This window comes from Lonchura striata, chromosome 36 (genome assembly GCF_050655825.1).
Source record: "Lonchura striata isolate lonStrDom1 chromosome 36, ASM5065582v1, whole genome shotgun sequence".
In the NCBI taxonomy this organism is placed as follows: Eukaryota; Metazoa; Chordata; class Aves; order Passeriformes; family Estrildidae; genus Lonchura; species Lonchura striata.
This window is the reverse complement of record NC_140738.1, coordinates 8,410,127-8,436,146: the sequence shown is the minus strand read 5'-3', so window position 1 is coordinate 8,436,146 and position 26,020 is coordinate 8,410,127. Positions and strand designations below refer to the sequence as shown.

Sequence of the window (26,020 nt, the reverse complement as noted above, 5' to 3'; positions counted from 1 at the left end):
GGAATGGAGGTTCCTCATGGCCCAAGTTCATCTCAGGAAGTCACTGGGAATCTTGTGTCTGTAAGAACCTCCAAAACACCAAGATTCAGACCAAAAATACCGCAAACTTCCAAGACACAAATCAAAAACTCCCTAAACATCACAACTCAGGAAAAACCTCCTCCAGGATATAAATATTCAGCTGCCACATAAAACCAAAGCACAAACATTTATCCCAAGCAAGCTCAGAAACACCAAGATTCATCCCATGAAAATCGTGAATCCACTTCCACAGTCACCTGCTGCATGTGGAGGGAGCAGCATTCCTGGGCTGGGGGGAGGCTGCAGACACAGGGAGGGGTGGAACCTTCTGCTGCTTCCTCTTTCTGCTCCTCCTCCTCCTCCTGTGTCTCTGCTCTTCCTCACACTCCTCTTGCTCCTGCTATTCCTCCTTCTCCTGCACAATCCCACCCTTTCCTGCCACCTGCATCCTTTGACCATTTTGTTCCTCAAGGCCACTTCTCCTTCCCTTCTCCTCCTGCCCCCAGGCCCAGCACCCACTGCCGGCTCCCTCTTCCCCCCAGCCCCACAGCATCCCAGCGCAGGGGCAGGGATGGAGCTGGGGCAGGTCGGGCTGGGGCAGCGCTGGGCTCTCGGCCGCTCCCGCCCGCACTCGGTCCCCACTGCAGCCGCTCCCGCCAGGACAGCGCGGGGGGGCCCGGCCTTGGCGCTGCCCCACTCCCACCTCCCCAAATTCCCCTCGCGGGGCCATGGGGCCGAGGGGGGGGCGCAGGTGGGTCCAGGTGGGGAACGCGGGGAGCTGCGAGTCTGCCTGGCAACTGGTGAGTCATCAGCGCCGCGGGCTCTGATTGGCTGAGCTCTGCCCGAGCCCTGGGGCTGCAGCACAGAGGGGACACCCTGCTCCAGGGGGGATGTCCCACAAACGGGGGACCCATGGAAGGAACAACAGGAAAGTGTCTTTACAAACAGATGCTCTGAATCTGCTCGGAGATAGGGCCAGAGAATTGTACATAAGGGTGTGACAGGAGAATCCATTGGTTTCCGAAAATGTTATTTGATGACACAGACTGCTGCTCAGCCAAGGTCTTGCTAAATTCATTAACTTGGAGAAGAACAACAAAGCCTTAACAGAGCCATGAATATCATCTGCTATACAAAAGTGGGGTGCATATGAAAGGGGTAAGCAGTAGGTGGATTGACAAGTCTGTAGCTCTCAAGTATTTCAGCCAACACAGAAAGGGAAAGGGAGATGCAGCTGGGAAAATTAGGATGAAAAGGAGACTGTGTCTTCCAACAATTGGAGAGATCCCATGGGGAATGTCCAATGGCCTCTCCCTTTTATTAGGAAAGAAATTACTTTTACAGGATTCCTCTGTCTGCTCTGTGGACAGAATCCTCTGCTGATGTCAATTTTTCCACACACCCTGGGGCTCATCCCGAATTCCTTCCATCCTCCAGGGTGGAGGGCAGGGAGTGCAGCTGAAGGTGCCTCACCCACTTTGGGTGATCGGCTCCCTTGGCTGGCGGTGGCACCAGAGATTGATTGGGGACCCGGGAGTGACCAGGAGACAGACGAGTGACACATCAGGGGGTCTGTGAAGGGTCAGCAGGGAGAGAGCACTGAAAATCTCATCAGTGAGTGCCCTGGGATCCTCGGGGAGTGAACATGGCAGGGCACCCATGGAGGGGAGAAAAGGGAAAGCCAGGGAGGGGTCCTGGCCAAAGGGATGATGATCCCAAAATGTCTCTGAAGGGTCCCTTGGGAGAATGTTGAGGTAGTTTGCAAATTCCCCCAGAGGTAATTAAGGACATGGACACCCAGTGGGGCAATGAGGGAAGTGGAGAAGGGATTTGTACAACAAGGGATGGATGGTGTTCATGTGCTGGGAAGGGATCGGGTGAAGGGGAGTGTGCAGCAATATGGTTCAGGCAAGAAGCAGCAGGAGGAATCTGTGTGGTAAGAAAAAGGATGATGGCAAAGAGGAGGAACAGAAAAATACTCAGGATTGGCTTGTTTTCGAGCACCGTTTTTTGTTTTTTCCTCAGAATTTCCCAGCTGATACTTTCAATTCCCAGTTTCCCAGACAGGAAAAGCAGGAGGTCAGGATGCCAGGGGTTTCTCTGCGGTGGCAGCGGCAGCACCGGGCGCAGAGGTGCGGCACCGGGAGCACGGGCTGGGGCCTGTGGGGAGCTGCGGGGCCGGGCCGGGGCTGTGGGGCAGCCGGGGCTCAGCGCCGGGCGCTGCCTGACCCCACCAGCCCCGGGCAGGGCCGGCAGTGGCCCCCGGCCCCCAGGAGGCTGCGGGACGCCCCGGCCGCTGCCCGGCCCCGGGGAGCTGCCGGCCCTGCCCGCCGGGGGGGCCGCCTTTGGACACTGCGGCAGGACAGGCACCGGCTCTGCCACACGGGCTGGGCAGGGACCCTGAGCAAACGGGGAAAACAAAGGAACAGCTGGGAAATGCAGAGTGCACATGAAGGATCAGGATTTGCTGTTCAGGATTTGCTTTGGGTCCCTGCAGAAAGGAAAGGTTTTGCAGAAAGCTCAGCAGCTCTCAAAGGATGAGCACCCACAGGCAGTGACCGGGGCTGCAGGAGTGGCACAAGAAGCCCTGCAGCACTTGGGCACAAGGGCACAGCAGCTGAAGGCAAGAAAGGATGAGCAAAAGGCCAAGCTGAAGGCAAAGGCCATGGCAGAGTTCCCTCAGCCCCTGAGGGATCAACCCCAGGGCCCAAGGGGGCCCCAGCACCCAGGGCATGACGGGGTCGGCCACAAGCACCTGGCAGAGGCATTGCCCTCCTGGCCAGGGCAGAGCCCACCCAAACAGCCCCTGGGAAGGAGTCAGGGCTCCAGCTGCAGCCCACAAGGACACTGCAAGCACAGACAGCAGCACCCTCAGCAGGAGCAAGTCCACCCCTGCATGGACATGGATTGTCAGGGCTCTCTGAGCTCCCATCCCACCGGGGACCCACCACACTGGAGCCCTGGAGAACATTCAGGCTGGTCTGCATCCAGAGGAGGCCTCTCCTGATGGACACGGGGGCCTCTCCATCCACTCTGAATCTTACACCTAAGCGGGACAACTGCTAAAAATGTCTTTGAGTATTCAGGGGAGAAGTAGGAAAGAGGAGTGGCTTTATTCAACCACTTCTAGCATATGTGGGAAAGGGTTTGAAATGCAAGAATTTTTACTTGCCCCTAATTGTGACTATAGTTTACAGGGAAGGGATTTGATCGCTAAACTGGGAATGCAAATTAACATTATAAAAGCTGACACAGAGGCTCGTTCTGTTGTACCTTTGTGTCATATGTCTGGCAAGGCCTATGCTGAAGTGAACCCACAAGTGTGGGCAGCCTCAGGGAAATGGGGAAAATTAGATATGGAGCCTCTTCAAAGTACTTTGAAGCAACCAGCACAAGTGTTGTCTAGAAGCAACACCCTATTCCAAGGGAGGGAAGAATGAAAAATGCATATTATATGATTGGCTCATTGCAAATATTAAAATGAATACTATGTGTTATGTTGGAAAGTTGTGTCCTAGTAATCTCTTTTAAGTAGTGCTGTATTAATCTCTTTTAAGTAGTGTACTACATACAGTTTTTAGCCTATATCATGAGATTAAAATAGAAACTATGTGACATAAGATACTTTTTGTAACTAGCTCAAGGAATGGAAAAGATAATCAAGAAATTCTTTGCATTATTGACGCTGGATAGAGATCACAGCAACAGACAATTGGAACCCCAGAAAAGAATCATTGCCTCCTTTACAGAAAAGCTCAGACTTCCAGGAACCAAGAAGGCTGATGTACAACATGGGGGGGAATCTAAAATTAAGCAGAAACACCCTGGTTTGAAAGGAATGTTTGAATCATGTATGAGATATATGAATATGCAATAGGCCATTGCTTTTAAGGGGTAGTCCTTTATAAGCAAGGTGTGCTATTTGGTGGAGTGCCAGGCAACCGGACTCCATAATTGTTTACATTTATTGTCTCTTATTGTCCTAATTTTTATGACTATTTTCTTACTAATAAAGTTCTAAAATTTTAACAAAAGTGAATGGTGTTTTTCACAGGAAGGAAGGGGAATTAGACAAAGCGCAGGACAAACCCACAGAGCTGTGTGTGCTTGTAAGAGCCTGGCACTGAAATGCCCTGAGCAGGAAGGCTTCAATAGCTTCTGGTAACACCATGTCAGCTAAAAGGGGGCAAAATCAATTCTGACTTCTTCAGCAACCACTGGATCACTTATTAAGGTATTTCTAAAAGAAATAATTCCAATAAAAGGGATTGTGGAAGCAATAGAATCAGACAGTAGAACTCATTTTACAGGAAAAATCCTTCAGGGGGTTATTTCAGCTTTAGGAATACAATGGGACCTCCAGAACCCCTGGCACCCCCACAGCTCAGGCTGGGTAGAAAGAATGAATAGGGAACTAAGGAAACACCTTTGGAAGCTGGGGATACAAACCAGGATGCCATGGGTACGGCTTTTGCCATTGGCTTGGGCAAGAAGAAGAGCCAGACCCAGGCCAGATATTCAATTCAATCTCCCATGGAATTGATCTTGGGAATTCCTTACCCTGGGAATTCTCCACCTAGTGCAGGGTGGAGATAAGGGATGCACATTTAAAGCAGTCTGTGGCCAGAATCCTGTCTCTGGTGCAATCTCTCCCACAGGAAGCTGGGCTGGCACAGAGCCTGACTTGGCACTTTGCTGCTCCCAATGATATGTATGTTTGTTATAATTTGCACCAATGTAATATTGTTGTATTTGGTTAAGGGAAATATGATTTGACACGTATAATATTTTGTTATTGCAAAGCACACACGCCAGCACTGAGAAGTGCCCCCCCACACATATTGGTTACACCAATACTGGCTTTCTTGGACAAAGTCTCATTTACAATTTAACACATGTGGCTCGCCTGAAGATGGGGAGATGGGCTGCTCAGAAGGGCGATACTGGAATGCCTGGGCACTGATCATCCTGGTAACAACCCTAGATTGGGATTGCTGAACTCCTCCAGGCTGATACATCTGAAAGCCACGGCTCCATAACTCCATCAGAGGATCGAGGATCATCCACACCTGGACTTGGATTGTTCAACCTTGACTCAGAGAAAAGAACTTTATGAATATGTGGGACTTTGAATAGAAAGAAAAGGCAGATGGCTGAAATCCCAGCCTTGGGCAGAAAATTTCCTGTAAGAACTGCAGGGTCCAGGAGGGCGTGTGTGTGCCTAGGGTAGGGGAACCTCTGCCAAATGGCGTCCTTCCTGTCACACACCCAGTGCCGACCCCAGGCTCAGCACTGTCCTTCTCCTTGTGGCTGGCTCAGAGAGAATTTGATCCTAAATAAAATTTTCATTTTTCATTTTTATTTGGATGGACAAATTTTCATTTATAACACCAACATCCAAGCAGGACATGGGCTCTGCCTAAGGAGTGCAAAGCAGCACCACTGGTGGCCAAGTGGCGTGGCCCATGCCAAGGGGCCCCGAGGCCAGAAACAGCCGCCAGCACAGCTGAACACGGGGGGACCCCTCAGCCTGGGCTCCAGGTCTCTGCAGCCCCGGAGATTTGCACTTCCCGCCTGCAGCAGGAGGATGGGAGGCCCCCCTGAGCCTGCACTGAAGGCAGCGCAGCAGCAGCCAGGGCTCCACAGCGGGGCAAGGCCCTGGGCCTGCCCACACCTCCTCTGCTGAAATCCTCGGCCTGGCCACCCTCCCTGGGCAGCTCCAGCCACCGGGGCCAGCCCTTGCTGCCACTGCTGCAGCTTCAGTGCTCGCTGGGCCTGCACTGCCACAGCTGCTGGGGACACACCGGGACAATTCCACTCAGTTACACTCACACTGCATTAGCTGGGTTGGTGGAAAATGTAGCAAGTTTCATTAAAAAAAAAAAAAATTATTTTTCTACTCAGGCTTGGTTTGCCTTTGCCTTGGGGAGAGAAATTTTAAAGGTTTTGTTATGGGCTGTTACACCACTCAGTGGAGATGAGTTTAACATCTCAACACACTGGGAATACCCCAAAAGATACCCACAAAACATCAGTGCCCAGCAGCAAACAGCAACCAACACCTACCCCAGACACTGCCCCCGGCAGAGTTAGAGGCACCTGGTCTGCAAAAGGCTGAGAAGGAAATCCAGGAGTTCCAACCTAATTAACATCAGAGGCAAAGAAATCTGGGTCCAGTAGGAAACCAAATACTGAAAACTACACAACTTGGAAGCAATGAACATTAAACCAATGGATTTAGATTGGTTCAGTCTGTATAAATTTAGGAAAATCTAGTAAAACTCACATGTCATGGGATAATTTTCTCTGCACAGCCAGCCTATGTGTGAATGAAATGATTTCTGTTGCACATCTTTACCAGAACCAAGGAATGCCTTGACTCTCTAGCACTAAAGATATTGTTGGAAATTTTTTTTTTCCCTGCAGTTTCAGAGACAAGATTACACTATGAGAATAATTTTCCGTAATAATTGTCCTGGCTTGTAAGATAAGCATGTATTCTATCTGCGGTCTGTTGGAGGTTGGGCAGTTTTCTTATCTCTTCCAAGAACAATGTCTCCCTCTGGGGAGATATCTTCAGTTCATGGACCATTGAATTGACTCACTGCATGACCAGTAAAGTTACATCATCCCATTGTGAGATGCTCCACTCAGAGGGAGGAGCCAAGCACCCCTACCTGCATAAAATCTGCACTTTTTGGGACACTGAGCAGCTATTAGCTGGATTCCCAGAAAAGCAGCTCTTTTCTCTGCTGGATTCCCAGAGGAAGACCAAGCCCAACTACTACCAGACCTTCAAAGAAAACTCCACCCTTCTAGAGATCACCAATCCAGCAGCATTTCATCTGCCACTCCAGGAAAAACAGCCACCATTTATCTAGACTACTGCCAACACCCTAACTCCTCAGGGTGTTAGGTTTCTGACTCTATCACTAGTTTTGTTTGTACTAATTACATTTTTATTGTTATTATTTTTATTTAGTTTTTCTCCTAATAAGGAACTGTTACTCCCATTCCCATATCTTTACCTAAGAGCTTTTTTTGAAATTGTGGTAATTCGGAGAGAGGGAGTTTACCTTTTCCATTTCACAAGAGGCTTTTGCCTTCCTTCACAGACTCCTGCCTTTTCAAACCAAGACAGAGCCCTTGGACAATCTTCCACCCCTGTACCTGAATTCTCCTCCCCAGGCTCAGGCCCCTGTGCCTGCACCAGCAGGGCACCCGCCTCAGCCTGCACAGGCACAGGCACCGCCGTGTAACACACAGCCCTCGGCTCCGGTGCTGCCGGACCCATCAGGTCCCTCCCAGCTCCACCTGCACCACAACAGGCAGACGATCCCGGGCACACACCTCCCCCTGGGAAAACTGCTTATCCTCCAGCTAGCAGAACATGGTGCAAGACACGGAGAGAAAACCATGACGATAGTGAGGAGGAAGGGGACAGACCCAGTCTTTACCCTCTAAGGGAAGTACCAACCGCTCCCGGAGTCATTGGGTACGTAAATGTGCCGATCAATATGGGAGATGTAAGAGCTTTCAGCAAGGAAATGCAGAAATTAATGGATAATCCTCTAGGGGTGGCAGAGAGGCTGGATGAATTTTTGGGGAACATCATCTATTCATATGATGACATCTGCGCCATTCTAAGGTCGTTATTCAACGCCGAGGAACAGGACATGATACGGCAGGCTGCAATAAATGATTGAGAACACAGGAATCCCCAGGGAGGGAGTGGCACGAGAGAAAGCCTGAACAGAGGCCATCATAGAACACCCAGGCAGAGAAGGATCAGTCTAAAATGATAGGGCTAAGGAACATGGTAATACAGGGAATTTGGGGGATGGTACCAAAGGGACAGAACATTAGTAAAGCATTGGGGGAATGCCAGGGGAGGGATGAAATACCCACCAAATGGCTGGAGAGGCTGAGAAAGAGCCTCCAAATGTATTCGGATACCGACCCTAATTCACCTGTCGGGGCTATTCTGTTTAAAACACAATTTGTTGCTAAATCATGGGAGGACATATGGAAAAAGCTAGAAAAAATAGAAACTTGTCAAGAGAAAAGCCTCCAAGAATTGTTAAGGGAGACACAGAAGGTTTACATAAGAAGGAATGATGAAAAATAAAAAGCACAGGTAAGGATACTGGTGGCACAATAAGGGAAGTGCAAAAACAGGAGCAGATACAAAATCCCGGAAAGCTGGCACAAACAAAACAGCCCCAGGGAAAACCTAACCCCTCTCAGAAGAAAGGCATAAACAAACAGGTAAGCAGCCCTGAGTGCTTTTACTGTAAACAGAAAGGGCACTTTAAAAGAGACTGTAAGAAGAGAATGAAGGATGAACAGATCTTCCAGGAGGATTAGAGGTGTCAGGGGCTTTATAATTTGGAGTCCAGAACACCTGGAGAGCCCTTGATAAAATTAAAAATTAGACCCCAAAAACAAGAATTGGTGGTTTTGGTCAATTCAGGCGCAGAAAGAGCTACAGTTCAGCGACTGCCACCTGGATGTACTAAAAGCAAGGATTCAATGGTGGTCACTGGGGCTAAAGGGGAACCCTTTAAGGTTCCGGTTTTAACAAATGTGGAAATAGAAAATAAGTTTTGTCTGGGGAACATAGTACTGGTAGAAGAAGCAGATTATAATTTGCTGGGGGGGGATCTAATGGTAGCTCTGGGATAAGCCTGATAGCACAGGACTCCCAGCTCACAGTAAGTTTATACAAAATAACCGCTGAGGACAAAAATGAGATAAATCCCAAAGTGTGATTTGGGAAGAGGCGGGGAGGTTAAACATGGAGCCAATTCACACTGAGATCCAGAGACCAGAGGATCCAATCAGGATTAAACAGTACTGCATTCCTATGAAAGGCAGGAATGGACTGAAGGCTGTAATAGAAGATCTAAGAAAGAAAGGCACATTGGAACTGTGCATGTCAAGACATTACACTCCTACCTTGGCAGTACAGAAGGCGGATGGTAATTACAGGCTGGTGCAAGATTTGAGGGTGGTAAATCTATTCTCTGTACTCACCAAACCTATTTGGACAAGCCCTTGAAAAACTCTTAAGTGAGTTTGTGCCCGTTAAAGGGACCAAATTACTACAATACGTAGATGACCTATTGGCAGCCGGACTCAGGGAGGAGGATGTGTGGGACCATAGCACTATTAAACTTCTTTGGGGAAAAAGGGTTGAAAGGTCTCAAATTGAAATTACAGTTCACAGAGCCTGAGGTCAAGTACCTAGGGCATTGGTTAACAAAAGGTAAGAAGTTGGATCCGGACAGGATAACAGGTATCATTACTTTACCCCCTCCATGAACAAAAAAGGAGGTCAGGAAGCTGCTGGGGCTTCCAGGATACTGCAGGCAATGGATCAAGGGATATAGTGAGAAGGAAAAGTTTCTTCATGAAAAGCTTATCACGGACAAGCTAAAGTAGAGAGAGCAGGATGAGGAGGGTTTCAAGAAATTAAAAGAAATCCTCGCGGCAGCTCCAGAGTTGAGCCTCCCTGATGTAAAGAAACTTTTTCAGCTGTTCCTGGACATCAGTAATCACACTGCCCATGGGGTTTTATTGCAGGATTGGGCCGGGGCCAAGAAGCTGGTGGGGTATGTATCAAAGCTTTTAGATCCTGTAAGCAGGGATCTTACAAGCAATTGCAGCAGTGACAGTGTTGGTGGAGGAGGCTAAGAAGGTGACTGTTACAGAATTTCTGAGAGAGAGGGCATGATTTATGTCTGGAGTGAGAATTGAGCTTCCCCTCAGTCTAGGCCACAGATTTGGGGCTTGTGAGGCCTTCCAGCCTCTGACGCAGTTAGAAATTAAGAGCTTGTGGCGCAGTTAGAAATTGTATTAAGGTGTGATGCGAAGCACTGGGCTGTCTGGATGTAAAGTAGTATAGGTTTATAGTGTAAGGTTTAGGCCACTTTAAGACAAAGGTAAACAATGTTAGCTTGCCAATGAGAGTGCTTTGTAAACTATAAACTATATAGAAGTGTATAAAAACTGCCATCTTCTCTCGAATAAATGGAGAACGTTGCATTAATCATATTGGTTGGATGTGCGTTCTGTCCCGTCCAGCTTCCCGTTATCTGAGGTCCCTGGTCGCAGGTGACCGTCGGGGCATTCTGCAGCAAAAGGCTGACAAGTGGCCAACTGACGCCAGGCTCCTACAGTATGAGGCTGTATTAATCCACTCCCGGGATTTGGAATTGTGAACTACCTCGGTGCAAAATCACGCACGATTCCTGGCTAGGGAAGCCGCAGGAGTGCCTTCCCATGACTGCGCAGAAGTGGTGGAGCTGCAGATCAAAATAAGGCCAGATTTAGAAGAAGGTGAAAAATGGTTTGTGGGTGGTTCTGCAAGGGTCATAGATGGGAAAAGGAAATCAGGATATTTCCTAATGGCAAAACCAGGGAGGCAGTGGAATCAGGACCCCTGAATCCCGGATGGTCAGCACAAGCTTGTGAGTTATACGCAGTATTGAGGGTCCTGTGGAAATTAGAAGGGAAAAAAGGAACAATTTTTACAGATTCAAATTATGCATTTGGGGTGGTACACATATTTGGAAAGATTTGGGAAGAACAAGGGTTACTCAATACTCAGGGAAAGAGGCTAGTGCATGAAGAAATAATCAGGCAAATCTTAAAGGTTATAAGGGGGCCAGAGGCAATTGCCATAGTCCACGTGAAAGGGCACCAGACAGGAATGCAGTTCAGGACCCAAGGGAACAATTTAGCAGACAAAGAGGCCAAAAGCCTGCCTCTAATGAAGGTAAGTACCCCAGGAATCGAAGAAGGGCAGGTTCAGGAATATCCTCCCCACCCCTTCCTGAAGGAAATCGAGGGGTACAAGAAGATAGGAGGCCAGCTAGAAGGAGGTAAGTGGAAATTGCCAGATGGGAGGGAGCTGTTGTCTAAAGACTACAGCAGAAACATCCTGAGGAGATTACATCAACAAACACACTGGGGAGTCCAGGCCCTGGCAGAGCAATTCCCTGGATTCTTCGGGTGCAAGGGGATTTATGAACTGGTGAAACAAGAGGTGCAGGGGGGTATGATTTGTCAAAAGATTAATCAGGCAAAAACACGGCAGCTGGCACTGGGAAGTCACCCGGTGGCATACAGACCTTTCAAAAGGATTCAGGTAGATTTTACTGATCTGCCTAAGGTGGGGAGATATAAATTTTTATTGGTAATAGTGGACAAACTAACCCACAGGGTAGAAGCCCTCCTGAGCTCTCAGGTGATGGCTCAGACAGTATCAAAATTTCTACTAGAAGAAATCATACCCTGATATAGGTTAGTAAAATACATAGATGCGGACCAGGAGACACACTTCCTCTCAAAAATTATTAGACAACAAGCCAATGCTGTTGGGATCCAGTGGGAATACCACACCCCATGGCAGCCTCAGAGCTCTGAACAAGTTGAAAGAATAAATCAAACATTAAAGGTTCAATTAGCAAAATTGATTTTGGAAACAAAAATGTCCTGGTTAAAGTGCCTCCCCTTAGCCTTGCTAAATATCCAGACCATGCCTCACTCCGAGACTGGAGTGTCACCTTTCAAAATGCTGTATGGGATGCCATATGAACATGGCATGCCAGTGGGGCATCTGAGGATAGAAGATGCACAGACACAGCCGTATCTCATAGCCATAAGTAAGAATCTGCAGGAATTGCGGAAGCAGGGAATAACACAAGGTGCCCCTTTAGGTTTTTCCACACATAAAGTACATCCTGGGGACAAAGTGCTCATAAAAACGTGGAGAGAAGCCCCACTGACAGCTGACTGGGAAAGCCCTTTTCTCGTCCTCTTAACCACAGATACAGCAATACAAACAGCAGAAAAGGGGTGGACACACGCATCCCGAGTGAAGAAGGTCGAGCACCAGGAAGAGATGCCAGAGTGCAAAGTCACTTCTCCTCCTGGGGATTTGAAGATAACCTTGTGGTGGCCAAGTAAATGACTGACAGGGATCTGATAAGATGCACTGAACCTCATTGTGAATGTTATCCATTTGTATATTTCAAATGTGAGTATTGTAACAAGGTTTGGGTCACACACTGTAGAAGGGAATATTGGCCAAAGGGTTTATGTGATAAGTGCCTAGAAGGGGAACTAGCCATATCTTAGAGCTGTGGGTCTCAGATTCAGTCAAAGAAAGAAGCTGAGAGTTTCTAGCCAGACAAAAAGCTGGGAAAGAGCTGGGAAAGAATGTAAATAATGCTTTATTTCTCTTGTTTTTCACATTGTTTATAGTTAAGTTCTATCACTGTGCGTCAAGCACTTTGCACCAATGCTCTGGATTGTTTTCACTTCAGAACAAATAGATTTGATCCTTGCTAAGCTCTGTATAAAAGAGGTGTGTATTTTGAATAAATGGGAGTTTTACTCTCAGCAGCCTTCTGAGTCAAGTCTATTCATTCCCATCCTGCCTCAACAGCAACAAGAGCTTGCCACAAGCCTAGGAATAATCGAAGCGGACTCTGAGATCTGATTTCATTTGTTTCAAAACAGGCTAAGGGGAAAATTGAGATCAAAAGCTCAAATCATTACTGTTGAGTGCCAGAGGTCAAATAAAGTACCCTGCAGTGCAGATACAGTTAAACTACCAAGGTGGAGCATCTTTAAACGGAGGTATGCAGCTCAGTCCAGGTATGACACCACAGAAGACTATTCTTGCTGCCGAGAAAATGGTTTACCTCACCACTGGTGGCAACCCAGTGGGCACAGGCAAAGGCAGAGGAATAATAATCGTGGGGATCCTGATCAATCTGAGTCCAGCAATGTGCCTCAGGACCAGCACGCGTTGCACTAACTGGCCCAGCACAGAGGTGTGAGGCCCCGGTGAAGGTGCGGGCTCTGCATACAGACTGTCCGGAGAGCACACGGGGAATCGGAGGCTCTGACAGCCCCAGCCCCAAGGAACCGCGGCAAGGGTAAGATTAGCGGGCACTGTCCCATAAACGGCACCCAGCAGGGGATACGCAAGCTAAAAGAAAGAATAAGGTGTTACTCACAAAGGGTGACCCCCAAGGACGGGCAGTCAGAGCACAAGGAACATAAAAGAAATGTTGAACAGATATCTGTCCCGATCTGTGATAAATGTAACTGCACATTATGGACTGGGGGAAGGATGGAGTCAGTGTTTGTAGCATACTTTCAGGCTAACCCACTGTGTTATGACAATAACCACTTGGGAATGTGTGTTATGGGTGGACAGACATACTGGGTCGGGAAGAACTTAAAATATGAGACCAAGATGTCCCTCAAAAATGAGCCAGTTATCTTGGACATTTTAGAGGATTAGGATGACCATGTTTGTTTGCAATATGACAGGATGTTCTGCTTTTCAAGAACAAAGAGCGAGTGGACCCGGAGAGCAAAATTAAACAGGTATCACAGGAACTAAAAAGACAAGAGGCAGAGATGAGAAAAAGAAGGATGGAGCAAGAAAGGCTGAGAACCCTAAGCAAGCAATATGATCAGCTCAAAAAACAATATACCAGTTGGAGTTTCCCTGCCTCCGATCAAAACCTATTTGTGGATCTGATGCAAGAAACTGCAACAGAATTGGGGCTGTCCAATTGCTGGATCTGCAGAGGGCTCAAGTCTGCAGAGAAGTGGCCTTGAAAAGGTGAGAACTTAGCTCTAGATCAACTCCTGAAATGGGATAATGCTATAATTGGGACATTTTGCATTAGCAGGGAGGGAAAGGAGCACACTGAAATGGTGGGATACACTTCATGTCTGTCCACTCCAACAGTAAATTCCCTTAACAAAAGCAGAATCTGGCAGCCAGAAATCCCTACTGGAGTACTCCAGTACCTAGTAGGTACCTAGTAGGGTACTGGAGCTGGGAAAAAGGCACTAAATGTGAATGGAGAGAAAAAAATTGAACACTGCTGGAACAAAGGCTCTGGAGCTAACCCTTACCAATCCTTAGATGAATTGAGAGGATTCTGGAGTAAACCCAAAAACACAAAAGTCAGGTGGAAAGCCCTGAATGGTTTATATTGGATTTGTGGGAAGAAAGCATACAGCGAACTACCTCAGTGGTGGAGAGGATCATGCACTATTCAATTGATCAGACACGTTTTCTTTACCCTACCTCAATCAGAACACAGCTCACTAGGGGCCCCCTTATACGAAACTTTGAGCAGAAGAAGAAGGGATTTGAAAAAGAAATTCCCTATCTTTGGTTGGGGTCAGACCTGGGGCGAGAAGTGGCCAGCAGAAAGAATAATAGAGGATTATGGTCCTGCAACATGGGCCCAGGATGAAAGCTGGGGGTATAGGACCCCAATTTATCTGTTAAACCAACTAATAAGACTTTGGGCAGTGGTAGACATGGTCTCTAACCACACCTCAAATGCCCTTGAGCTGTTGTCTAAACAACACTCCCAAATGAGGGCCTTTGTGTATCAAAACAGAATAGCCCTGGACTATTTACTAGCAGAGGGAGTAGGGGTCTGTGGAAAGTTTAATGAATCATAATGCTCTATAGAGATTGATGACTATGGAGAAACCATCAGAGGCCTGTGACAGAAATTAAAAGGGTAGCACATGTCCCAGTACAAAAATGGAACTCCGTACTCCAAGCATCCTGGTGGGATCATCTGTTTGATGGAGCATGGTGGAAAAAGGTAATATTTTTTAATATTGTGTTCAATAGCTGGGATCATATTCCTACCCTGCCTGATACCATGCTTTATCAGGTCGATACACTCAGTAGTGCAGGGTATGCAGGTGGCTGCCATGCCCACAGACCCAGAATGTGCTATGGGAAAAACAAATCAGGTATCAAAAATAATGAAATTGGGGGAGGAAAATCTACACGGTAGGGCAGCAGATGCTTTGGCCAGATTCAAAGAGCAGATACAGGGAGAAGGGGATGTCTACAAATTGTACCAGGGAATTCCAAGACAAGAGTGGGATAATAAGCCTTGAGGGAACTAAGAGGTTTATTTCCTTCTTATAAAGAACTAGGAAATGGGATAGTAGTATAGGGTAGAAGTAAAGTCACACATAATTATGTAGAAAGTTTAGAAAGCAGGAATTACTATGCTTATGTAGAAGGGGAAGGATTGTTTTGTGTATATGGGATAATTCATGCCGATAAAAATTGCCATATATATTTTATGTATGTATTGGTAAGAAATACCCTTATAAAAAGATTTTTAAGCACACAAGTCAGTGTCGGGGATTGCATCACAGTGTTGAAACCACCTGGACAAGAGGAAGGAGATCTTCATTTACAAATGAATGAATGTGGCCAGCCCAAAGATGGGTGTTCTGCAAGGTGATCCACCAGGATGATGAATACCTGATAAACATCTAAGACTGAGATAGCTGGAGCCATCTGTGAGATACATCTCAATACTGGATTACTGGATTCCTGGATTCTGGGAACACATCCTGGATGTTTATCACTCCCCGGACATGGTTTTGTTCCCTGGATGTTTATCACTCCCCGGCCATGGTTTTGTTCAGCTCCTTGCAGAGAAAGAACTCCACAGGAATATGTGCAGTCCTGAAAGGAAGGAAAGGGACTCTGCCTCGGGCAGGACAGTCGGTGTGAAACAGAGGGGACCCTCTGCTGTAGCGATCAGACCTGTGTCTCACCCAGCACCGGTACCCAGGCTCTGCACTGACCCTTTTTGCCTGGATTGTGGCTCTTCTTTTTTTTTTTTTCTCTAAATTTATACTTTGATCATTTAATAAATTTTCATTAATTAATAAATTGGAGCATTTATTTATCACAAAGGTGATCCTTTAACTCATTAACAGTTAATAGTGTGTTTAAAAATATGCTTTAAAAAGAAAAAATAAAAGCAGCATATTCTGGGGTGGCCACATATGAGTCATCCAATGGCTGCTCTGGAAGAGAATTTTCCTTCCAGCAGCCTGGAGAGGAGCTTAAGAAATGCAAATTGACAGTGCTGGGATAAAGCATGGACAATGTATTTGGGTTTCTTGCCTGGGGCTGGAATTGGGCTGATTCCCTCTGCCCCCTCACCCCAAACTCTGCCATCTCCCACAGATGGAATTTGCACAGCTGAAGGCAGAGCCCGTGGTGAGGATCTCTGACTCTGCAACAGAAATGGCTGAAGCTGCAAAGGGAAACAGCAAATGGAGAATGTTGGGAAAACTTCACTAAAATAAGGGGGGGATCATCCCTCTGCCCACTCCAACATCTGCTGTCACTGTCTATGTTTCATAGGGTGGATTAGAGCATTGGGGTTTTTGCTACCACAAGTTCAGAAAAATCAGTTAGAATACAAGTATTTGATGTTTACATTAGAGAAAATCAGTCAATTGATGGAGCCCCAGCTGAAGGGAGCACCCCAAAATGGGGAAAAGATGAAGGGCCACCAGAACAAATCCTACAACACCACGGACCAGCCCCTGAGAACCCAAACCAATTCCTATCAGGAGACAGATAAACCATTTATCATTTCAATGGCATCATTAAATTACAAGCTGTCCTCCAAATAAGAACCAACCAGACACCTCCAACTCCTGACCTTCCTGCTGACCAAGCCACTGAAACGAGGAACACATTTCACCAGGGGATGGGATCAGATTATCTGTTAGCAGAAAAAGGAGGAGTTTATGGAAAACTCAGTGACTCAAACTACTGTTGGCACAGAGATGACCAAGGAAAACTGGTGAAAAAGCTAACAAAGGAAATAAGAAAGCAGCTCATGTTCTGGCCCAAATGTGGAAAGGATGGGAATGGGACACGATTTTGTGCTGCACTGGCAGACCAGGGGTTAAAGGAATGCTGCTTCTCCTCTTCTGTGCTGCAGCAACTCTCATCTTTTTACCATGCTCCACACCTTGGCAGTGCAGCTCATCCAGCAGCTGAGCCAGGGCATGCAGGTGGCAGCCAGGCCTCCTGATCCACAAACGCTACAAAAGGACAGGGAATGAGGGCACCGAGAATAATCCCAAAACCAAAGAGGACCCGGGAAGAATAAAACAGAGTCAAGGAGTGAATCTGCCTGGAGATAGGGCCAGGCACATGTAGATAAGGGGAGAAAGCATCAGGTCCAATAAATGTTACAAATTGACCCAGACAGCTGCTCACAGTCCCGCTACATTCCTGAACTTCGAGGAGAAGAACAAAGACTTAACAGAGCCATGAATATCGGCTGTTATACAAAAGGAGGGTGCACATTAACGAGGACAGGCTCCAGGCGCATCGGGAAGTCGGAACCTTCCAAGGAACTCAGCCGGTGGGCAAAGGCAGAGGGAGATGCGGCCGGGAAAATGAGGATAAAAAGGAGGCTGCGGGCTACAGCCACGGCAGAGAGCGCACGGCAAATGCCCCACGGCCTCTGCCCCTGCTCGGCAATAAAGTCACTTTGACAGGACTCCTCGCTCTCCGCCGGGCACACGAACCTCCGGCGACGGGAATTTCCCCGCCCGCTCCCGGCCGCGGGGCAGCCCCTCTGTCCTACCCACAGCAGCCGGGCCGAGCCAGCGCTGCTCCGGCAGCGGCTCCTGCCCGGCCCCGGCGGGAAGGAGACCGCGGGCAGCCGCTCCCGCAGCGCCCTCAGCCCGGGGCCGGCACGGGCCGGACACGGCACCGGCGAGCCGCCGGAGCCCCCTGCCGCCCCCTCCGCCCGCAGCCAGCCCCGAGCCCCCGCAGAGCCCAGCGCGGCTCCCACCTGCGCCGGGGCCGCCTCCGAGCTCCGCCGCCGCCGCCGCCTCACCGCGCTCCGGCCGCTGCCGCCGCTGCCGGGCCCGCGCAGCCGCTCGGCCAATGGCGGCGCTGCGCGGCCACGGCCGCCCTCAGCCCGCCGCCGGGGCCGCGCCGCGCCCCGCTCCCACCAATCAGCGCGCCGCAACCGCGACTGACGGCACCGGCGGCCAATGGCAGCGAGCTCGGGGCGGGCTCTGCGCACGGCCCCGCCTCGCCCCGCGCTCTCGGCGCCCCCGGGCTGCGTGAGGGGAAAGCCGGAGATGAGGAACAGCCCCGGCACGGGCCCGGCCCGAGCCGGGATTGAGCTGCCCACACAAACAAACTTCTCCGCGCCTCCCGCCACGGCTTTCCCGGCCCTGCGCCTCCCGTGCCTCCGCCTCTGCGGGAAGCCCAGGAGCCTCACTTCTCCTGCCCCTCGTTAGTGCATCAGAGCTTTGCTTTGATTTCCCCCGAAAAGGGAAACCTGCCCCAAGCCCTGTGGGTGGGTGGGGCAGGGGAGAGATTTCTGGCAGAAAACTCCAAAGACTCGGAGCAGGAGAAGGAGAAGTCAGTGCAGAGCCTTAAATGCAGCTTTCCCCACGCCTCCCTGCTCCCAGCTGCACCTCCTCCCCCGGCAGGGCAGGAGACAGGGAATGGGGCCATGCTCAGCTCATCCCCCGGGGCTTCTCCCTCTGCTCAGGGACAGGAGTCGTTCCCTGCTGCACCCTGCGCTCTCTCCCGGCCGAGACTTCTCCAGGAACTTCTCGGAGCGGAGTCCATCCCCTGGGCACAGCCCCCTCCGAGTGCTGCAGCGTGGGTCACTGTGCCACGGGCTCAGTCCTGCCAGGACAGGCTGCTCCAGCGGGGCCCCTCTGCCCGCGGGCTCACAGCCTCCTCTCAGGCATCGCCGAGCTCCAGCCCGGCTCCTCCAGGGGCTGCAGGGGATCTCTGCATCCCCATGGACCTGCAGGGGATCTCTGCAGCCCCATGGACCTGCAGGGGATCTCTGCACCCCCATGGACCTGCAGGGGATCTCTGCATCCCCACGGACCTGCAGGGGATCTCTGCATCCCCATGAACCTGCAGGGGATCTCTGCATCCCCATGGACCTGCAGGGGGATCTCTGCAGCCCCATTGTAATATATGTTATGGCACAATTCGTGATTTTGTAAAATATACATCAAGTCAGTTGTGCTTGTAGAAAAAGATTCTTAAAGTTTTAAATGACCAGTGGCTGCAGCCGGGGCTGGAGAAACCACAGTTGGCAGAGAAAGAAAGACCTAATTTACAAATGAAAAACGGTGTCTCTGTGCAGAGATGGGCCCTTTCCCGGGAAAATCCAGGAGACACCCAACGTTTAACCCCTGATCTGCCGGGGAGCCTGGAAACCAGGCACACGGGCATCCCGCCCTTGCAGCTGCTGAGGAGGCTGCTGGGCTGTGCTTCAGCAGAGGAGATGGAATGTGGCTTACCACTCTGTCCTTCTCTAAAAACGGAGAATGGGTCAGGAGGTTTGGGCTCTGAGCACACAGCAGCCTGGCCCAGGCACAGGCCGTGGTGGGACAGGGGCACAGGAGCCTTCTGTGACTGACCGTGGCTCTCTGGTTTCTCTCTGCAGGCTGCCAGCTCCTCATGCCATGGAAACGGCCCCACTCGGCTGCCAGTCTGGGAGGGCTGGAGGGCTGTGGGTACTCATTTGCTGTCAAAAATAAATTGTGTTTTTTTGTCATTGTCATCATCAGAACATTTCTTTCATCCTTTTCCAAGTTTTTGGCCCCTCCAGGGTAATATTTTTGTGTCCTTCCTCAGACAGTTGATGGCATTTGGATGGTGGGGGTAAGCAATGTGAAAAGTTCAACAACAGCTCCAGTTGCCAACTGCAGCAGCTCCTTCAGGAGCCCTGAGCTACCAGCGAGGTCCACGTGTGCCTTGCAAAAGGGAGTGGTTTGCAGCGATGGGGTTGGTGCCCTGCTGCAAAAGCTGGGAGCAGATCAGAAGTGGCAAAATGCCATTTTGGCTCAACCCCCACCCAGGTTCTTTATCTTTTCCCTCTGCTCGGTGATAGGCAGACAGGGCTGGATCCAGCGAGGTTCAAGTTCTGGCTGCTCCCTGGCATCAAAGGGATCAACTAAACTCTTGTATGCAGTGACTGCAATAGGGCTACTGAAGGAAAAAAGGGAATGTCATGAGATGGGGAACCCTTCTTGTCTCCTTTGTCTCCCCCGGAGCCCCTTGGAAAGGGAAATACCCACTGGGTTTATCTGACTCCTTCCCAGCCAGCCCTTCCCTCGCTCCCGGGTCTCATTTGCTCCGCAGGATTCACCAGCTCGCTCAGCTCAGAGGAGCTCTCAGAGGAGAAAACGCTGCCTGGCGTGGGGCTGCCTGATCCCTGTCTCACCTTGATTCCATTTGCCCCCTCCCTGCCCCATCCAAGAGACCGAAGGATCCCCCACAGCCCCACGGTCCTGCAGCAGATCCCGGCACGTTCCCTGCTCCGCTCCTTGGTGCCCTGGGAGGCTCCAGAGCCCTCCCTGTGTGCGGGACAGCGGCTGCAGCACCGCTGCGCCCGCGGGCGAGCAGCGCCCAGGAGCAGCTGCGCCAGCTCCGAGCCTGAAGGGAATCCTCAGCGCACACAAATGACAGCTGGCACTTCAGGGGCTGGCAGGAGAAGCTCAACCCATCTGCTCGCTGCCCTTCCCAGCCATGGCCACGCTGGTGCAATTGGAAGAGTCGCCCCTGCCCAGGAATCTCTCAGGTCGAAGAGAGGAGCAAAAGCCACGGGTTTCTGAGGTGTTAGCTGCCACTGCCTCTGGTTTTCCTTCCAATTCCTAAGGGGTTTTGACTGGTTTTACCATTTCAACACTTTCTGTGTAGAATGCTTATTTTATGATTGGCTTTTCACAAATGTTACAATGAATATTATATGTGTAATGTTAGAAAGTTATGCTGTATTAATTCTCTTAAGTAGTGTGTTAAATAGAGTTTTAGGTAACAACATAATATTAAAATAGAAACTCTGCAATGTAGGATTTTTTTACTTGCTCAAGCAAGAGATGAGATAATCAATAAACTCTTCACACAGGGATGGCGGTGACTTGGGGCACATAAAGAGTTACAACCTCCTTATCAGAAAAGACAAACATTCTTCCATCTTGTCTCCATCTTTATGGAAGCACCAGGATTAAGGGAAAGAAGTTGACAAAATCCAGAAAAGTTCCTAATTTGCAAGGAATTTCTGCATCATGTATGAGATACATGAATATGCAATAGGCTATTGCTTTTAAGGTTATTCCTTTGTTCACAGGGCATACTTGTCCTGGCTTAAGTGTCCGAGAGCATCTGGACGTCTATAATTTTTTGCTTTTTATTGTCTTGTAATTGTCCTAACTCTAAATTTGATTACTCTAATTGTGTTACTATTTTTATAACCATTTTATTATTATTAAACGTTTAAAATTTTAAAAACCAAGTGATTGGCGTTTTTCACAACGTTCCAGGCTCCCGGGGACCCCCTTATCGGTCTGTCCGACCCCGCAGGCTGCAGAGGGTCCCCCAGCTCCAGTGCCGTCCTTCTCCGCTCCCCAGCCCCGCCCCGCCGGTACCGGGCGATCCCCGGTGGCTCCGGGCTGACGATGCAGCGCCTGCCCCGGGCAGCCCAACCCCACCGCGGGAGGGTCCCACGCATCCCCGGCCCAGCGCCGGGGCTCTGCCGGCAGCCAGCACCGGGACCCCAAAATTCTGCTGTCCCGGGGCCACCGAGCGGGCACCCGGCCCTTGGCCCTGTCATAGATACATATTATAATATTGGCTTTTTGCAAATATTCCATTGGATTTTATATGTGTGGTGTTACAATAACTTTGTTATATAGTTTTTATTTCTGTTGTTCATTGATTACGCTCAGACATACTAGTGCCATAGCTGATAGAAGCATGCTTGTGTTAAAATTCCTGCTTGGATGGGATAACATCCGGTGAGCACAGGATGAGGACACCTGTACAGATCTGCCAACCATCAGCACTCACCGTCTGAAGGCAGTGTGGGCCGGGGCCAAAACTGAAGATGATGATAAAAAAGGACCAAAACCACAACCAAGGAATACACATGCCCTAAAAAGGTGGAACCGAGGAGGAGCCATGCTGAACAGTTCTTGGAATATGTAAACTAGCTTGGGAAAAAGTTTACTATGCATAAGGGACTATGAATATGCAACAGGCTGGTGTAAGGGAAAAGGTATTCAAGGGGTATCTCCGGAGATAACCGTGTGCTCTTGGCTCAGTGCCGAGATGCACCCGGCCCTAACAACCTTTGCTCTATGGCCCTTGTCTCCTCTTGTCCTGTATTAAACTTTTTAAATGTTCCCAGGGCAGTGAAGGTGTTTTTCCCAGCCCCGAGCAGAGAGCTCTGCCCGGCGGCTCCCGGGAAAGGCGGCGGCGCTCGGCAGCGGCCCCGGCCCGCCCGGCCCGCGGGAATTCCCCGCAGCGGGACAAAATCCTGCCCCGAAGGAGCGCTCGGAACGCCGCCTGCGGCTCCTCCGTGCCCCGCAGGTGCCGCAGCTGCCCCGCTGCGGCAGGCGCGGCTCTGGAGCAGGGAGGCTCTGCGGGACCCCCGGGCTGTGCCCCCTCCCGGGCCGTGCCCCGGGGCTGATGCTCGGCCCGGGCTCTCTCGCTGTCCCGGCTCCCGCAGGCTCCCGGCGGGAGCGGCACCGCCCGCCCGGCGCCGCAGGGCCGAGCCCTGCCCAGCAAAGGCTCCGTGTCCACGGCCGGGCCCTGCCGGGGCTGCGGCCGCTGCCCGGCCCGGCACAACCCGCAGCGCCCGGCGCGGCTCCCTCCAGCCGGGCACTGCGGCTCCAACCAGGCGGAATATTCAGCGCACGGAATCTCTGTCAGCGCTGCTCACATTGCAAAACCAGCTGCTGCCGAGGCAATCCCAGCTCCCGCTGAAGCCTCCCACCCAAAATGCTGCCTTCAGCTCGGACACACCGGTAAGAAACCCAAGAGCAAACCGAAAGCTGATTAGAGAATCTTGCACAATCACACCCAAGAACATTTTGTTATAAAATCACAAATATTAACAGAAGCTGAGAAAGTCAACAATGTTAGAAAACAAGCTTCCAACAATGGGACTCGAAGAGCTAAGAGCATGTGTTTGAATGGAATAAGCCCTCTCTGACATGTGAGCAATGCCATGGAATTTCTCAAACCAGGGAAATAGGGAGGCCTGGCAGCAGCAGCTTCACACACAGCAATGACAGAGAACAGGGCAGGGCAAGAGGCTGACAAAACTCTAACCGCTACTTGCAATGAAGTACCTTTGTTTCCAGTTCTAATCTAGCCACTATTAATATAGAGCCCAAAAGACTAAAAATACTAGTAATAATAATAACAACTGTACCATTAATAGCAAAAAATTGAGAGAATAGAAATAATAAGAATTAATAGTGGTAATAAAAACCCTACCATACTTATACCAGGTTTGCATGGCCAGGTTTTGGTAAGGCAGGGGATCTAGGAGCAGCTTCTGTGAGAGCAGCTGTTCCTCCATGTCCCACAGAGTCAATTCCAGCTGGCTCCAGGACAGACTGGCTGCTGGCCAAGGCTGGCCCAGTTAGAAATGGTGGTAACACCTTTGGAATAAGAGATTTAAGGAAATGGGTGATCCTGGAATTGTGGCTGTGAGCAGGGAGGAACAGGGTGAGGACCTGTGAGGGGAACAGCTCTGCACACCCCCAGGGCAGGGCAGGGCAGGGCAGGAGGGGCAGGAGCTGCTCCAGCTGCTGGAGCTGATTGCCCTGAGATTCCCTGGTCAGTCCCTGGGGAGGCAGCTGGGCCCTGCAGCCCATGGAGGGCACGGAGGGCAGAGATGCACCTGCAGCGCCTGGAGGAGCCCGTGCTGGAGCAGGGGGATGCCTGAGCGGAGGCTGCGACCCCATGAGAAACCTGTGCTGGAGCAGGGACCTGGCAGGGACCTGCAAACCCCTGGAGAGGAGCCCACACTGGAGCAGGGCCCTGCCAGGACTTGTGAGCCCATGGAGGAGCGAGCCACGCTGCAGCAGCTTGTGGAGAACTGCTGTCCGTGGGATGAACTCACCGTGGAGAAGTTCATGGAGAAGTGTCTCCAGGAGGGACCCCTGGCACAGCAGGGGAATGACTCCTCTCCCCAAGCAGCAGGAGAAACAACAGGGGATGAACTGACCAGAGCCCCCATTCCCTGTCTCCCTGCACCCACTGCGGGGGGAGGTAGAGATGGGAAGGAGGGAGGAAAAGGCAGAAGGTGTTTTTAAAGCTTTGTTTTACTTCTCACTATCCTGCCCTGATCCAGATAGCAAAAATTCCATTAATATCTCCAATTTTGAAAATGGTTTGCCCATGATGGCATTTGCTGAGTGATCTGTCGCAGTCCTTAGCTCTACCCATAAAGCCTTCATTCTGTTTTCTCCCTCCTGTCCTTCTCTGGAGGGGAGTGAGAGAGCAGCTTTGGTGGGTGCCTGACATCCAGCCAGGGTGAACAGACAACACTTCCTTTCCTTCATTCATTCTTTCTTTCCAGAGGTCACTGTGAAGGGGTTGAGTGGGGCTTTGACAGAGGGAGTGAAGGTGGTGGGGAGTGGTGGGGACAGGAGCCACAGGGACGAGGGACAGGCATCAGAGGAGCCTGGGCAGCTGGCAGGGGGCACAGCCTGTCCCCCTGGCCCAGCAGCAGGGGACAGGGGGCACGGCCTGTCCCCCTGGCCCAGCAGCAGGGGACAGGGGGCACGGCCTGTCCCCCTGGCCCAGCAGCAGGGGACAGGGGGCACGGCCTGTCCCCCTGGCCCAGCAGCAGGGGACAGGGGGCACGGCCTGTCCCCCTGGCCCAGCAGCAGCCCCGTGCCCTGCCCAAGGCGCTCCCAGCAGGGGCTGGGCCCCAGAGGCAGGGGGAGACCCCAGTCCCGGGGCAGCGATTCTGCCCCGTCCCCTGCCCAGCCCAGCCTGCCCCGTGTGTGCAGTGACCGCTGGCACGGGCTGCCCTGGACACTGTGACCTGCTGGGGACACTGAGAGCTGCCCCGCTGTGACACTGCCCTTGGGATTGCACAGGCACCAAACAAACCCCAGCCAGCACCGCCCCGTGTCATGTCCCAGGCACCGGAGAGCATCAGAGCCAGCCCCGCTCCTGGTGATGTCCCAGGCACCAGGGCACATCCCAGCCCCGCTCCTGGTGATGTCCCAGGAACCAGGGCACATCCCAGCCCCGCTCCTGATGATGTCCCAGGCACCAGGGCACATCCCAGCCCCTCTCCTGGTGATAGATTTCAGGGGCACAAAAACAGTTGCAGACTTCCCATACTTTAGGGATCCATTAAGCACAGGAAAATGGCAAGGATTCATTTGTCACGTATGCATGGGAAAGGCAGAAAGGTCAGAACGAGGAAGACTTAGTTTGCTTCTTCATTTTGGAGACCCCTCCCCAAAATGGACCCCCAACTCATTTCAGGGAACAGAACTACACATGCTTAATTGCCTTTTTGCCAATTAGCACATGAAACGGAGCAGAGGAAGTGACAGGGATATGAATATGCATTCATATTTGTGTATTCAAGACTTCTGCAAATAAAAAAGCTTTGTAATACCTGTGATTTTTGCAGTGTGCATTAGGGAATTATCCCATGTACTGCCTGGCTGTCTCAATAAACATACACTTTCTAACTTTAAACCCTTAGAGAGTTTTTGTCCATCTCAGTTGGATATCGATATTAAATTGATACTCATATTTCAATAAATCATTGTCTTAAAGATGTCCTAGTATGTGTATTAACATGTCTTTTCTTAATATTCTAGTAATTATTCTTGCATTGTTTCAAGATAAACTGGTATGATTCAAAGAATATCCACTGAGGTACACATAGAACATCGATTTATCATAAGCAAATTGCAGTTGCAAAGTTTTTTCACTGAAATTCTGCCACTTGTCATAATTTTAAAAGTCAGCTATTAAAGTCAACAACAAAATTTCTAACTTCTAACAAAGGGAAAAAAGTATATGGTTTGCACTAGAAAAAATAGAAATACAGAAAATGTCTCCCAACCAAGTTCCTTGCCCTGATCAAAACATCTCCCAATCAAGTTCTTCGCCCTGAACCTGGCTGGTAAAGAAAAATATTATCAGTAAATGTGGATGAAATTTTGCATAAGTTAATAGTATTCAAAATCCATGTTCTAATCCTATTATTATTTCTTAGACAAAGAAAAAAGGGGAAAGGGGTTGGATTGAGGGTACACCTTCCTCCCCTCTGAGTCTGTTCTCATGTTTTACAATAAATCC

At 50.2% G+C, this 26,020-nt stretch overlaps 1 protein-coding gene across 1 annotated transcript in view; it reads right to left on the bottom strand.

The window, feature by feature from the left end:
* Positions 1-26,020, bottom strand: part of LOC144248430 (uncharacterized) — a 402,567-nt gene that overhangs the window by 102,214 nt on the left and 274,333 nt on the right. The gene's annotated exons all lie outside the window — the stretch shown is intronic.